Source organism: Erithacus rubecula, assembly GCF_903797595.1.
Source record: "Erithacus rubecula genome assembly, chromosome: 6".
NCBI lineage: Eukaryota > Metazoa > Chordata > Aves > Passeriformes > Muscicapidae > Erithacus > Erithacus rubecula.
Genome location: NC_136688.1, coordinates 3580527 through 3597162, shown reverse-complemented (window position 1 = coordinate 3597162; position 16636 = coordinate 3580527). Strand labels below are relative to the sequence as shown.

General features: G+C 45.4%; 1 protein-coding gene across 1 annotated transcript in view; it reads right to left on the bottom strand.

The window, feature by feature from the left end:
* Window positions 1–16636, bottom strand: part of LOC306804006 (uncharacterized protein) — a 172566-nt gene that overhangs the window by 136567 nt on the left and 19363 nt on the right. The window contains exon 5 of the mRNA XM_079310070.1: window positions 14046–14163. The gene's annotated coding sequence lies outside the window, so the exon portion shown is untranslated. The remainder of the gene's footprint in view (window positions 1–14045; window positions 14164–16636) is intronic.

The window sequence follows — 16636 nt, the reverse complement described above, 5'->3', positions numbered from 1 at the left end:
CCAGAGTAAGTCATGACAACTTTGAGATACACCACACATGCCCACACAGACTGTACAAGCCCACTGGAGGCAGCCACACAGGTGAGACCCCACATCAGGGGAGGGAGGAAAGAGAGGGGCAGGATGAAAATCTCTAGAGTGTGGAATTTTAGCTGGAACTATGCTCTGCCTGCTCACCCCCTCTAGCTGCAGCACTGCACAGCACAGGAGCCTCTCACTACACTTGAGCTGCAACACAGGTGCCCAGGGCATGAAACACCTTTGAATTCAACCACTGCTTTGTGCACAAGGTAGAGGAACATCTGAGGTGCTCTGGTGCCAAACACACTGACACATAGACTTCCACAGCAGCAGGGTTAAGGAAATTTGTGCTTTTGCAAAGCTTACCACGTGCACTGGTGCATGGAAGGAAACAGCAATGTCAGTGACACTGAGTCTTCCATGGCTTTAAGCTACTTCTCAGATCATAACTTCCTTTTCTTTTTTTTTTTTTTTCCCTGTTGGATATAGTAAGAAATGGCTTGAAATGTTACTGAAATGCTGAATTTTCATGGAATCTCTATCTGAAATTGAACATTTAGCTGAACCTGGTCTGGAATGCATGATTAGACAAAACATTTCCAGAACTAGTTGTCCTCCACTGATATAATTTTCTTTTACATTTTGCTAGCCAAGATGAACTTCTCCTGATTTCCCATATTCATTGACACATAAATATCAAAGCAGGCAAAGAAAAAGTGATATTTTCCTTATTTCTACTGCAGCTCAAACTAAAGCTCACCCATATGTCCTCTGCCAGGTCCCAAGATTTAATCCTGGTCTTGTATTTAGAGCAAAGACAAGCAGAGTCTAGGAGACATGGAGCATCAACAAGGTTTAATCCCTTTTGCAAACCCATGTGCACTGAAGACATCCCCACAGCTAGGGCTAGGTGTGCCAGCTCCCCCAAAATCCTGTGCTCCAACACCAGCCATATGTGGAATGTGCATGCTCAGAGCTGGTGGGAGAGGCTGTGATTCTGCAATTCAGCAAACACTTGCAGCTAAGCTTGATGGGACTTCTCCCAGAAAAGGATGTTGAGACGTTCTCCATCACTTGTGACAACATCTCTCATGAGGAAAAAGACGACTGGAGGGTCAGCTGGAAGGAACAAGGAATTGGTTGTTCCATAAATCAACTCCCTGCATGTTTTGGGAACAAACAGAGGACTTCACTTGGAAGAGCTGTCATTCTACTGCCAACACTGAAGAGGGACCCAGGGACTTGGTGGGGGAAAAAAGGGTCAGGACAAGGCCTATACAATGGGTATGTTTGGTACACTGCTAATGACTATCATCTGGATGGAACAACGGTAGGATGAGAAACTATTTCTTCGTGTACACAGAGCAAAGAAAACCCCTTAAGCAAACATACCAGCAGAACAATTAGATGGCTAATCACAACGTTGGCCACGAGAGGTTTCCTCCATTTTTTCACTTCAAAGGAGCAGTGATTAATAAACAGTGTTAATCTTCTGGAGAGATGAGTCAGCCCCCTGCCCACGCTGGGGTTATCCTCACAGTGCTGCTGCTGTTCAGAGCATGGGAGTGTTCCCTGGGGAGAAGAAATGCTTCATTTAGCTTGCAGGGCTCCACACCAGATCACACAGCACTGCCCTCCATGGCCTTCCTTCTAGCATTCCTGGGAAGGCATCATGCATGGGGATTGAGAGGCATCTCTGACCCCTCCTACACACAGAGTATTCTCCAACTCCAGGTGAAGATAACAGAGGAAAAGCCCCTGGATGGATCAGAGGTGCTATGGTAAATTCAGAGATTTTGGAATCTCTATTCAGCTTTATTGCAGGACAGGAGTAGGCTGAAAGGCATCAGCAGTCACTGTTGGATGGATGAATGTTGCACAGGATGAATGGACCACCTCCTGCTTTTTATCCAGGCCAGTTAATGATGTACATTTGTTGGGTGACCAGAGCAGACCAGGAAATGGGGACAGTCCAACCTTTGTCCATTACTAGCTCCGAAAAAATGTTCCCAGACCCAGGAAGAGGTGAGCTCAAGCAGCTCTGCATGAAGGGCACTTTGCACAAGTCCTGCCTGACTCTGGAGAGGGAAAGGTCTAACCACAGCTGTGGTCAAGAAAGAGTCCCACTCTTCTTTCCATCATGAGGAACACATGCTGGTCCATGGTCAGTATCAACCTCTGCCTTTCTCCCAAGCAAAGGGGGAGGTCTGTGGGGAGGATCTTACCAGAAGCTCAGGCAACAGCAACAGCAAACTCAGTTTTGCTGTTGCTTGTCTCAGGACACACACCAAAGAGCTGAGAAAAGAAAACGGAAGCCCAAGAGGACCAACAAATCAGTGTGTGTTTCTCTGCCACTTTAGCAACAGGAAGGTATCCTGCAAGGTGAACTCTTTTTCCCCCCATATACAGCCTTTGCTTCATGCAACAGTGACAGAATCTCCAGCTTGGGTTTGGTGAGCTCCATCACTGGTGTGCACCAACGCAGTGCTTTTAAAGCTGCTTCCACATGCTCCATCCATTGCACCAAAGGCACTGCCACAAGGTGACACACCCTTCTCAGTTCTGCTCCTGCACTTATTTTCAGGTGGTCCCTCTGCTCTAAGCTGTTCTACAGAGCACTGCCAACAAACCAGCTCGTCATCCAGTGTGTCCCACCACAGAACTGTCACAACCAGTGGGGAAGCACCAAGTCACACCAGTTGCAACACTCACCTGGTGTTCCAATGCACTCTGCCCCTCTTGCTACCCACAATAACTGTGACACAGACATTAGATCTGCCACAGATTTTCTCCCTGGCTCTGCAGGGATGGTCCTCAGCTCCTTGGGGCATGGTTGCCTGAGTGCACTTGCTGAGCAGTGCACTCCAGAGGACCCTGCACTGCAGTGACACTTGTTCCCTTCAGCTGCTCTCACTCTCTTCCCAGGGCTTTTCTTTCTCTGCTGGATCTCCAGGAGGGAGGGAGCAGTCACAGAAGAGCTGGCTCTGCTCAGCAGGGCCTCTGCTCATTTCCTGAGCGCTTTTTGACGCGTTCCATTTGTGACCAAGCTTGGGCTGGGATCCCAGCTGATATTTTAACTTCAGCCTCAATAGATTTCAAACTTCAGCCACTGTAAATAATTCCCTGACATGCACCCTGCCTGCATTTTGGCACTTCTGCTTGTGTACAGTATTTGTAATTTATTTTTTTTTTAAGTTTCTCAGCCTTCCCTGTGTCACCTGTCAAGAAGAAGACGAGCATCTTGGTGAAAGTGCCTGATCCTTGGTGCAGTCTGGAGACACCAGATTGATTTGACAATCCTGTGCATAATAGCAATCACATTCTCTAGTTAACTAGAGACAGATAAAATGTTGTGCCATGTTCTTGGAGATGTTTACAGGACAGAGAATACTGGAACAACCACATGGCTCCAAACCAGGGAGCGATCAACATGAGGAACCTGGTTTCAGCAGTCATCAAGACCAGAAACTAAGCAGTCTGTAAACAAAAAGAGATGTAAAAATCCTGTGTTGTGGGAGTCAATAAGAAATTTTACCCTCTCAGGCTGCTTTTTTCTAAGTCTCCTCAGAGTTGACTTATGCCTTAAGATATCAGAATTCCTCACTGAGCCTTGCAAAGCACTTAATAAGTATTTATTTAGCTTATGCTTGTTTTTACATAGGAAGCCAGTTCCAATGGGAAAATTAGTGTGTTAAAAGTTTATCAATTCATTGCTAAGCCATTTCACAGTCTGGATTCTGCTTAACAAGTGAGAGAGATCTTGCACTTTCCTCTGTGTTTTTGTGTCTCTGTCATGCCTGTCAGATGAGAAGGAATCCTCTCTCATAAAGTACAGATGGATACAGACTGCCTGGTCTGAGCCTTTAGGCTCCCCCACAGTGCAGGTGACAACACTGGGGAACACAGCACTGAAGAGGTTAACAGGCATCATCCTTCCCCTCCCAACCACCTTTCCTAGCCATCACAAGGAGGATTAGATTCTCTGGAAACAAGGATTCCACAGCAAGAAGCAATCACAAGTGCTGCACATGCCTTTCATTGGGTATCATCCATCCCACTGCCTTAACCTTTCATCAGGGTTCCTTTCACAGCATACAAGAGTTGTGCAGACATCTGGGGCCTCCTTCCAAGCTCTCCCTTCTCCTGGGGCTTGATCTCAGGGCAAAGAGTGGAAATTCAAAACAAACAGTAAACAAAACCAAGTTCTCCTAAGCGTAAGCCACACATTTGTTTGGAAGATTCTTGGCTAATTTTACTCGCTGTTTCCTGCTCACTCTGGAATTTCTTTTTCCTTCTTTTTTTTTTTTTTTGTTTTTTTTTTTTGTTTTTTTTTCCCTTCCCTGACTTGGTTACAAGAAAAACAAAGGGGAGTGGGAGAACCCAGAAAAATATAAAAGGAAAAAAAAATTACTCCATCAAGAATCTCTTGTCCTATGTCAGGGACATGCCCAGCTATGTAACTGTAGAGTTAATGGACAAATCAGGGTAGTATTTTCTCCTGCTTGTCCATCAGGTGGCAAACCCCTTCAAACATTGCTGCTTCTTCCAGATTGAGTAGGTAGATCTGTTTATGGATGGCCCAAGCCTAAGCCCCAAACATCTGTAGGACTTGGCTCCAAGTCAAGGTCTGATCTGAGCTATCCTAGAAACTCCAGTTTTGTCTGGCCCAGAAGTTGTTGGCCATCTGCAGAATGGAAATATGAGTGGAAACCTGTCATCACAAGATGGGGGTAATTGGAGTGAATTGTAGGCAGGCTACTTTAAGCTCTTCAGGATGCTTCCCAACTGGCAGAAAACTAGCTTAGCTGTGAGACTCAGTAAAACCATGCTGGGTTCACAACACCAAAGGCTCCAGCCTTCTCCAGAAAAATTCATCGCATTCCAGGGTCTAAAGGACAGCTGAGAGAAAATTTGCCATTTATTAAAATTCAGCAGTTTTATGCTTTCAGGTTAGGGTGTGAGGATTTTCCTGGTACCCATGAGAGAACTCAAGGAGGCTTCCAACAAGCTGGAATTCCTGACACCTGTACCAGGCACATATTCTGGGCACTCACCCCCTGTTGTACTCACTGTGTCTCCAGCAGAGAGCAAATAGATTCTCTCCCTCAGAAACTGAAAAACCCAATTTACAGGACATTTCTTTGTGCATCATAAAGAAGAAAAGAAATACAGAACCTCCCTCTTCTTATATAAGCAGCAGGACTTGAGGATCTGTCAAACAGTTCATGCCCATGATACTGAACCATTTCCTTAAGGGGATTGTAGAGGAGAAAGGAAGGCTTTTGAGGTAGCTGTTTCTAAGCCAGGACAGTGCCAATCATGTTGTGTTACTTCCAGTTTCAGACAAAGGTCAAAGCATTTCGGTGTCACCTTTTTCATATCTCCTAAAGCTTGTTCTGTCCCAGGTGAAGTTGCCACAACTTTCATGTCTCCTAATCCATATTTTTCCATTATGGGAAGGGTTATCTGAATGAAGATTCTTTGACACTAAAGAGAATCTCTAAGGTCTGACTTCCTTAAAATAAATAAGCAACAAACAAAGAAACTAACTACACAAGGTGACTCTCCATTAATAATAATGTACAGAGTCAGGAAGAAAGGTGCCTGTCATTGAAATTAAAGCACAGACAGAGGCAGCAGTGTTGAAAATTAAGGGGAATAGTGTGTGCAATGATTTTTTTTTTTTTCCAGTGGTGAAGGGCAAGCCAGCAACATATCAGTGCCACTCTCACAGGCCTTCCAGGATGTCCTTTACTACATATTTCTGTGTCAATAGCTTCTTTCAAAGTTTGGTCACCAACAAAGAAGTGCCACTGTTTGTTCTGCCTTGGCATTCTATTGCTCATGAGTTCTGGAGGAGTCCAAACTGAGATCTTTAAAGTACCCAAGCCTTGCAGAAGTTATCATAAGCTGTTTCTCATTATGCCTGATTCATCAGCAGGGAAACTGAGGCAGCAGGAGGTAATGCACAAGGCAGTGGTAGAGGAGAAGAGAATGCCTTGTCCCAGACTTGCAGCCATTTGGCTTTGCCTAGCAGACAATGTTGGATCCTGGGTAAATAATGGAGCCGTCACACCCAAATGTTATTTTTAAACCGCGGCTATTGGGTTTGGCACAGACTCCAGCAAAGCACAGCGTGACCAAGGGAGGCCTGAGGAACAAGTGCCCTGCACAGAGGGAGCAGCTTTGGGGAACCCTTGTTGTGTTGCAATCAGTGGAGTGGGAGCCCAGGCCCCAGCCCTGCCAGGAGCACGGGGAGAGCTGTACAGAGGGCAGGACGTGGCAGGATGGAGCAGCTGGATCCCCACTGCCCCTCTCCACCCTGGTGCCCTGGCCAGGGCCGCGCCAGTCAAATCCATAGGGGGGCAGCAAACCCTTTGCAGTCATGGGACGACATTCCCAAAATCATCCTGCTCCACGCTCGGTCCCCGTGCTGCTGGAGAGCCCCACGCACGCTGCGCCCTTTGGAAGGTCAGCATGGACTCTGCAAGCTCAGGGGAGGGAAGATGGGCCTCCAAAGTCTCTTTGAGCGGGACATGGGTGGCCAGTTCAGCTCAGCAACTCAGCTAGGGGGGCACAACATGTGCCTGAGCCCATCAGGAGGGCTGGCAGGGCTCTGGAAAGGCAGACAGCACACAGCTGGTCTCAGGTTTTGATCCAAAACCTACACTTCCAACTAAGACTGCCAGAGCCCTTTTGTGGGTCAAGGGATGCAGACTCACTTTAGAGATGTGGGGCGTGCAGTGTCCAGGATGCTTGAGGCTTTTGCAATTGCACTGGTGTGTAACAGGGACAGCCACACTGGCTCAGCACACAGCTCCCTCCAGCTTCCATGGTGGTCAACAACAGCAATGGAGCAAAGACCATAAGAAAAAAAGCACACATGGACTTACTCCACCCCCTGGGTGCTCCCCTGCCTCCAGAGGTACACAACTTCTGTGAATTCTGTGGTACCCCATGTCCTCATGCTCCCCTCTCACAGCTGCAGCTTTGCCACAAAGCAAACCTGAATTTAAGAAAGGGGCCAGAACTTGAATTTAGTCTGTTCATGCAGACAGAGCTCAGATGCAGTAGGTGAAATTATACCCCAATGAACACAAACTCCTTGTCAATTATAACTAATTAGCCCTTTAGTGACCCTGAATCTCAGGGCGCCAACTTTGCTTTGAAATCCACACTAACTCTGCCCCTCCACCCCCAGATTTCTGGTCAAGCATCTCTAAAAACTTGCATTCATGCTATACTCAGTCACCCAAAAAAACTGAGAGAGCAATTTGCTCTCTGGACAGGTCCAGGAGGACAGACTAGAAAGGCACAGGTGACTTACCCAATATCCCACAGGCAGCCAGTGGTGAAGCTGGGATTAGCTCAAGCATTTTCCACTTCTCCCCTCCCAAGCTCCAGCCCTTTCCTGCTTGACTTTGCATTCTCCACCCAGCTGTCTTTACTGAGCAGTGCCTTTTAGGCAGCTGTCAGGTTTAGATGAGTGCCTCCACTCCATGGAATGGGCTGTCCCCCTTTGTGCTGTCCCTGTGTGCTGTTAACCCTGATTTCCCACTGGAATGAACAAGGAAAAACAAGACAGATAGCTCCATGACAGCTGGGTAGGAGCTCACCTCTCCCTGTCCCTACCAGAGAATATTTTCCTCTTTTCCCCCTCCACTAAGAGCTTTCCTAGAGACCTTTTTTCTCCAACTCCCTCCAGAAAAAAAAAAAAAAAAATTCCTTGTTTTCCCTCTATCCTTCTAAAAAAAGAGTTAGGACCTCAAGGTCCTAATCCCTCTAACAAGCTTCAGACACAGTGTTAACTCTAGAGAATGATGGACAGGTGAAAAACAGGTCACCCTTTGTTTTTACTTTCCTCCTTAGAGAGAGTAAAAGAAAAAAACTTTAAAAATCAGTTCTACCAGCTCCTTTAAGCTGCTCCATATTAACACAGACATTTCCCCTTCCTCAGCCCCTGAGCAGCCTCTCACTAATAACATCCCAGACTAAACAACTCCATCCCTCTTTCAGTGGCTCACCTGCCTGCTCTGGCTGCTGCCTGCCTGATCTCAGGGAAGAGACACCAGTTGCTAGGCTGTATACAGCTCCCAGAGGGAAAAAAAAAAAAAAAAAAAAAAAAAAAAAAAAGAATCCTGGGAAGTGAAAAGAAGGGAAAAGGAAGAGGATTTGGTAGCAGGTTAAGAAATGGACATGCAGGTGCAGGGAGATGCAGCCCTAACAGAAGAGGGCCCTATAAAAAACCTCAGCCAGTCCTTAGCAGAGGGGTGCCTGCCATCCCCAGATTCATCTCAACATCTCTGCAACAATAACCTATCCAGCCTTTCTCCCTTTTACCTTACAACAGCACAGCATCCTTCCTTCAGGATCCCAAAGAGTGAGGTTTAGAAAGCCTTCTGTCAGGCCCAGCTGTCAAATGCCCAGGACAGATACAGAAACAGAGGGGAGACTGCCTGTTCCCAACACAAACCTCTGTCATCAGTGCTGCAGTGTGTCAGACTAGATGATCAGACTTTGCCATCACTTCTGGCCATGAGGATCCAAGCACTGAGGGAGGTGATGGGAATCCATGCAGAAAGCTCACAAAGCATTTGCCTGAATATACCTGACTTGCAATTCTCCAAAACTTCAGAAGCAGAAAACCACCCTGAGAAATACTAAAACGACAAACCCTGAGCTCTGAAGTTTAAATAACAAAGGTAGAGCTAGATAAAATTTTCCTTGGTGTTGCTATGAAAGCTTTCCATGAATGCCAGTGTTTTAATTCCAGACTCTAGTATTTGGATTATCTTTCCCTGAATGACCATGCAGGTCAGCACCAAGCAGAGGTCACCTCAGTGGCATTTATGTGACACCTGGCACAGTCACACCAGTATTAGAGCAACGCCTCAAATGATGCAGCAAGACCTTGCCATCATACAAAGCAGTTTTAGTTAAACTAAGCACTTAAAATGTCATGCTTCTTGGACACCAGCTATTTAACACATTTATTATACTGAGAATTACAAAGGGGCTGAAAGGAAAGTGAGGGATGGTTTCCTCCAGGGCTCTCCTGAGTAACTACCAGCAGAAAATCTTTGACAGAGTCAGATAGAGTAAAAGCCTTGACAGCAGCCATTTCCACCACACTACAAGTTTACAGCCCAGGGTGTGACATTTGAAAAGCATTCAGCAGCATCTGCCAGGGAGAAAAGAGAAATGAATTCTGCTGAATCCACACCCAATGCCACTGTAATGCATGACAGCAAATCAACGAGGCAGAGAGCAGCCTCTAAATTATTTGTAGTGATATGGGACACAAACACGAAGCAAGACAACCAAGTGGCACGAGACCTCCCTGGTGAGGAACACCTGCACAGACAGTGACAAGCAGCAGAAAGACTTGGCAGGACAATGAGTGCTCCTGCCCCAGGCAGGCAGGAGAGGAGAGAGCTGTGAGCTGTGCACACTCCCAAGCACTGCTGCCAGCCCAGAGCAGCCTGCTCTCTGCACTGGGGCTAGAGCCACTTGAGCAATGCAGAAGAGATGCTCTAGGAGCACATGCCAGCTGCACAGCACACAGACAGACTCACAGAACCTGCATCCTCTCACTCAGGGCAGCCAGCAGCTCCTTGTCCAAGGGCCACCAGCAGACAAAGCTGCCCATCACCTAGAGGTGGAGACAGTGGCTAGGAGGGGCCACTGTTGCTTGTGTGCAACGTAAAGGCAGTGCTAGGCAGCACCAAAACCAGCCTAAAATCATAATCAAGCAATTTGCTCTGATTTATACTCCTGCCCTGGACCTCAGACCCATGGCAGGCACAGCCCATGGGAGGAAGGTTTGGGCAGCCCAAATGCAGAAACTGTGGGAAGCCAAAGCAACCTTGAGAAATTGTCACATCTTTCCTTTCCCTACAATCCTTCCTGGCTTCTCTCCCCTCTCCTCATCAGGAAGCATATCTCAGTGATCAGGAGCAGATCAAAGCCCTGTGCCCTGGCAAGCTGCTCTCCTCCCCTGGGACAAGCCCCAAGACACTCTGCAAAGGGCACTTTCCCCTCCAGCCACCCTCTGCTGCAAGCAGGCAGGAACACTGGCTCTTCCTGCTCTTTCATCTGCTTGTTTGATTTTCCTTGCTCTGGTTCTCAGAGCTTGAATTCAGTGGATGGTTTGTTAAAAGAGAGGGGAAAACAAGCCACCCCAATGCTTGAATAACTTTGCAGTGAGACTCCCTTGTGGAAAGCATGACTGAACATATGAGAGGTTTTTTAATCTAGTTTTGAAACATAGGGGAGGGTTATACCCTGAGTTTTATTATACTGCCTATAGCAAGGCATGTTCTAGGGAGAAGTCCAGGTATTTTGTAGGTGCCAGGCAGCATTGCCAGTTCCACCCATCCAAATGTGACAAGACATGTTCAAAACATGGAGAGACCTGCTTTAAATAATCACGAGCCCTTCATTATTTAAAACCCCAAAAGACAGACCTTCCTTTCTTTGCCATCTGTTTTTCTGAGGTTTTAAGATTTATGCCACCAAACTCTGTGTGTATAAGGCAGGGTTTGGTCGCTTTTTTCCTGAACTCAGATGTACAGATCTCATATAAATCCTTTGACCCCAGGACCTCAGTCTTTGGAGAAGAAAAAAAAAACATCAAATACAGGAAGATTGCCCCAGAATTGACAACCCTTGTTGCTAGTTTCCTTCCCAATAAATTTTTTTGCATCTTTCTGACAGCAGGTCACAGGTTGCCCTAATCGTATGGCCACAGCTATCAAGGAGGGGAAGGCATTTGGGACAAGGTTTTGAAGAGGAACAGTCATGGACATACATCAGAATAACAAAGTTGACATGTTCACCCAAAGGGTATCTCTCCTTCCGCTATTTCAAGACACATCATGCATAGTAAGATTAGGTACACTGCATACATCCTCTCAGTTTTGGGTGTGCCTAATTTCCTCCCAACTTTGCAGGGGCACCACAGATAAGAGGAGAAATCAAGATGGAACTCTGCTCTCACTTCTAGTACAATGAGCATAAAATCCACTCTGCCCTGGATAACACTGCTAAGCCTGGCCACAAACAGGACACCCATGTGCCTTAAACAGGATTAGGCACTGCCTAAACTTTGCAGTCCATTTTCAGAAATTTAGAGGCAAGTGTTGTAACAAGACCTAGATAGCACAAAGCAGACACATAATGCTATCTTACTCCATAGGTTGAGGATCCTCCCAAAAAACAGAAACCAACAAGGCATAGAGTCACTGTGATACCTAAACTTAGTATCAGCCACAGAAAAGAAAAGAAGCTGTGGCTGAACTGTTTTTTATTTCTCTTTGATCTGTGCCTGACTCTCCAGGAGTCACCAGTAACCAGGAGTAATTTATAATAAGCTTTAGGCTGCTCTGATTTATTCTGTGAGATGAAGCCAGGTGCAAGGAAGTTCAACAGCCAGCATTTCTTGGCTTTCATTGGGGGAGCAAAACACTAAACACTACAAATCCCCAGTGTGGCATACTTTGGGCTTCAATACAATGGGCAAAGACAGCATATTCAGAAAGCATGCAGAAAGGAATCAGACTTTTTGAAAGTAGGATGCACTAATTGATTCTTGAGATCTCTTTTTCTAGCTGTAATTTTGACCCTAGAATAGCTCTCAAATCATGCTGGCATGAGTAAGAGAAAAATAAGAAACACTGATAAAATTAAGAGTAGGACACAATAACCTTGGTGACTTTCAAAAGGAAGAGAATGAGGGGAGGTTCCCCATCTATTTTCAATTTCCTGACATGACATGCAAAAAAAAAAAAAAAAAAAACAAAAAAAAAAAAAAAAAAAAAAACCAAAAAAAAAAAAAACAAAAACCAGACAACCCAAAGTCTGATTCAGAGAGCAGAACTGCCGAAGTTATTCATTATCAGCAGGACTGATTGGAAATTCAGCCACTGGATTGGAAAAAGTCACTGGGTTTTTCCTTACACTTACAAATTGTTCACAAATCCTAATTCTTTCCAAGTAAATGTACAAATTTCAAAGCTATATTCCTGCAGGTTAGAAAGTCTCCACAATTATAATGGGTCAGCATCACCTAACTCCCTTTGGCTTCTTTGAGCAACTCAGTCTTCACCAGCTCATTGAACAAACCCAGCTGCTCTCTTGGAGCTATTCACGTGCCTTTTTTACTTGGATTTTTACTTTTTGCTAATCAGGGCATGTGACTGCTCACCTGCATTACATGGTGTAATTCTACATTGCAAATAGACAACCAAAGACATTTACAATAAGAGAACAAACAAGGCTGAATGAAGAAGTTACAGTTCACATTTTTTTGGACAAAAAACACTTTTGTGCTAAAGTTTGAGAAGCCTTTTAGATTAATAAACATTGTCCCCACTGCCCAAAGGTCATCTGCATACTCATAAATAACCAATAATATAACTTTTTGGAGACCAACAAAGCCAAGTCAAATTGAGAGTTTGCCAACATGTCCACAATACTCTTTACTCCATTAGTGCACCAGACCCTGCAACAGAGCACTCGACTCTGTCCCTTCCAAATTAAATGAAATAAATGAGGAAAAAAAAAAAAAAAGCAGCAAAGAGAAACCAAAATCCAACTGAATGAGTCAGAACACCATGTGATAGCTGTCCCCTTGCAGACCACTCTGCACATGTGCTTCCACCAGACTGTATATGAGATGTCAAACCATTCAGTCTATAAACCCACTTTATTATAAATACTAGCATCCTGTCCCAGTGGATTTGAGGTTGATTTTTTTTAAAAGTTTTAATTCAAGCCTAGTTCCATCAAAACAGCAATGCTACAATATTTCAGAACAAGTGTGTTTGATTTCAAGCATGCCAAAAGGCAGAGGGAGGGAGATTGTAAAGGGGAACAGCTAAATCTTTTTGCTTTCTCTCCTCAGCACCATTGCGAAATCTTTCTCCAAAACATAAGAATGAAGTCAAGTTTCCATGTTTTAAACAAACCCCAGTGTGTTATTGTACTACACTTCTGCAACAGGGAATACAGGTCAAGAACTTTTGGACCTTTCAGATTTTAAGGTACACAAACTCTGGCAGCATTGCTATCTGTACTTCTCCTCATCTTTTTTCTCTCCACCCCTGATCTTTTCCCTCCACTGTACTTCTTTTATGTTTCCCTCTTGCTTTCCTCTTTCTCTTCCCTCTTTCCTTTTACCTCACCCTGGAAAGCTACTACAAGATGCAGCTTCAAACCAAAGGCCCTGAAATCTCCCTTACATTTATCAACACATTTTCCACTCTGGGGTTTTCATCCAGTGGGATGCAAGTATCCAAAAAACACGTGTGTGTGTGTGCAGGGGAGCATGCACAAATGTGTGCACGCACACGTAGCGCGTGAAACCGCATGAAAAGCGCGTTTGCGTGCGCGTCCTTGCGCTGCAGGTTATTTCTCTTCCCCCCCTGCAGCCTTGGGGAGGCCTGCAGGCTGGATGCTGCAGGCTGGATGCTGCAGGCTGGCTCTGTGCATCGCAGAGTGTGTCAGGATGAATAATGGGGGCCAGCAGCTCTGCCAGGGAACAGCGAGTGCGTAAAACGGCGGGACCGTCCGAGCGGTGCACGCAGCGCCGGCCGGGGCTCCAAACGCACGCCCAGATCCAGCTGCAGCCTCCAAGGCCAGCAGAAGCACGTTGCCCCATTTCTGCTGGCCCCTTGCAGCAGTGTGAATTACAGATTGCCACCCAGGAGTACCAGGAACTATTTCCCAGCAGCTCAAAGTATGAACGCACTTAGGCAGATGTTTAAAATCAACATCTGTACCTTGGACCTTGTAACAGACTGCACTTGGTCTCATTGAGCTGGATGATCAGGGCCAGGTCTTCTGCTCTTAAACCCCCCTTGATTTTAACCATTTGCATGATAATCATTTGAGATGAAGGTACAGGCACAATGGTGACACCCAACAGAGGGCTGGAAAGGAATTACTCCATCCTAGTAAAGAGGTGACAGGCTCTTCCTGACACTTTCAAGCGTACTTTTCCTGGAAATCATGTTCATACATACCTTTAGTCCAGTTAATGAAAGATGAACATTCTTCACTCAATATTTCAAACCATTTGAGCAGCATATGTTTGAGAGTTCAGCACAAACTTCCTTGGACCCAAAGTCTGCTCACGAAAGGCTAGAAAAACCAGTAGAGAAAAACAAGGAAAGGTTAGCACAAGAAATAGAGAGAAAAATCCAGATGAAAAGATACATTCAGTCTATACACTAGTATGCCTATAAAGAATGTTATATCCCAAGAGCTAGAAGTCCTGTAAAAGTGTCAAAATCCAGGTTATTCACGTAGCAGTAACTGGTTGCCCTGAACATGGTTGTAACACAGCCAGTTTTTTCCACAGGACATCCTCAGTAATTCTTCCCTGGTAGCCATCCAAGTCTGAATTTTTCTGCCTGTCCCCCACTGCCTTTGTTCTGCCTCATTCTGTGCATCTGCCTCCACATTAGTTTCTCATCCTCTAAGACTTGGTCTTTCTTGAATTTTGAACCTCTGCTTATCATCCTGAAGTTCCTTGCCCCATCAACAGCCTTCCCTTCTCACATGTGCAATTTCCATCTCACTTTCCATCTGTATAGTTCCTTTCCCAGTATCAGTCTCATCTTTCTGACTTTCAGTAGCATTTCCAGTCCCAGGCCTCCTGCTGGTCCTCACTTCCCCCCTTGCCTTCCCATGCCACACTTTTTGAGTCCAGCTGCTCCCTTTGCTGCCTTCTCCCCCACACTCAGCTCCCAGCAGTCCTTCTGCATTTGAAGTTTGATTGCACACCTCCTCCCTGCCTCCTGGGCACCACCAGAACTGGAGCCACCAAGACTGCAGGAAAGACACACAGCTTTTCCACCACCTCCCAGAATCATGGTGTCATGAGAGTCATTAGGAAGGTTCAGGGATGAAATGCACTCTCTTGATTTTGGGATAAATGCCACAGAGATCCACTATTCAAGTGGACTCATCACAGCATTTACCAGATTCTCACCATCATGAGATTATAGTTTTGTTTTTTCTCTTCTCCAAAACTTATAACACAGCTGAAAACAATCAGCTTTTCATAGGAAAAACAGCAGGCTCTTCCTCAGTCTCAGAGGGTTGAACTCATCTGTCTAAAAATGAGGAGTCTGTTTGAAACAATTTTTCTAAACTACCTCTGTCATGAGCCCCCAGGATGCAATTCATTTCACTACTATTAGGTACCTATTTTCAGATTGGCTGATTGAACACCCTCATCTTTCTCCACACAGGATGGAGAAAGTTCAGACAAATTGCATGGAATGAATGCCTAAGAAACAGCCAGCACTAAAAAAGAGGTGAGTTCTACCTCCTAGAGATTCCTCAATGACATCTCAGACTCATTCAGAGAGAAGAAATCAGCTGCCTCAGTGAAGTAACAACAACAATATTGCATTTTGTCTTTTTTCAAACACAGAAGGAAAAATTATGGAATTTTCTCCTCATCTTATTCCTGGAAATGAGTGAACCGTTTCAGATTACACCATCCCAAGAAAAATCTATCCTGAGGCGCACATGTGGCACTGTAAATGACAGTGAGAACAGCTGAGATTGGCAAAACCACAAGCAAATGAGTGCAGGGTCTTATGACAAGTGTTTAACAACTTTCCAAGAGATATTAGTCCCATTTACACCTCAGGTAGGACACAAGGAGGCTACTCTCCCTTGCTTTGATTTGCAGTTCTTCTTCAGTGTCACCTCCATTTCTCAGAGAGAAGGTGGTGTGAAGATGTTTGTATCTTCCTTTAAATGTCCCTTTTGGGAGGGGGATGGGGAAGAGAAGGGGGAGGCAGAGTTGGTAAAAAACTTGCAATTCAGTTACAGGAAAAAAATGTGCCTGAAAAGTGACTTTCCAGAGCCAAGAGCTTCACAGGATTCAAGAGTTCTTCCAGGGTTATAGGATATACAGATACATATCACTCACAGTAACATTCTGCAGGCTCCAGACTCCACCAAATTACCAGGCAGTCTTTCCAACAATTAATGAGAGGGTTGTCAAATATTTATAACAGAGCACAGTGACTCCTTCCAACACAGCCTGCGGAGGTGCACAGCACATCTGCATTTTTCAGCATAGGGGAAAGAGTCAATTTTGTTTCTTGTATGAAACTAAAAGATAGTAGGACCAAGGAAACAACATTCCTCCTTACTCCCTTCTGAGCTAGGTCAGTACAGTAAGTAACAAAATGCAACACTGCAGGTCCATCCCTGCCTTCAGCTTCACCAGGAGAGGAGTTCTAGCCTTAGCCTCAGGTCTTTTTGTTGGCAATGGCTTTGCCAGATACTTGGCCTTCCCCTGCAGCACTTTGGCCCATTGGCAACATGAGCACTAACCAGGAGAAGCTATGGGAAACCTGTGCCTAGAATCAATTCAAAAGAGACAGAGAGCAAGAAAGAGCCAACTTTGGTGCCTTTCTGTGCATGGAGATGGCACCAGGCATAAACCCAGGAAAACACCCAGACATGGTGGTGAGTCCTATCCATGTCTTCACTGGGCATCCTTCCCTTGTTACCAGTAGGACATGGAAAGTCCACAACAAGCTGATTCTGGATGTTATTACTAGACAGCATCAGGCAGCTTTAGACACAC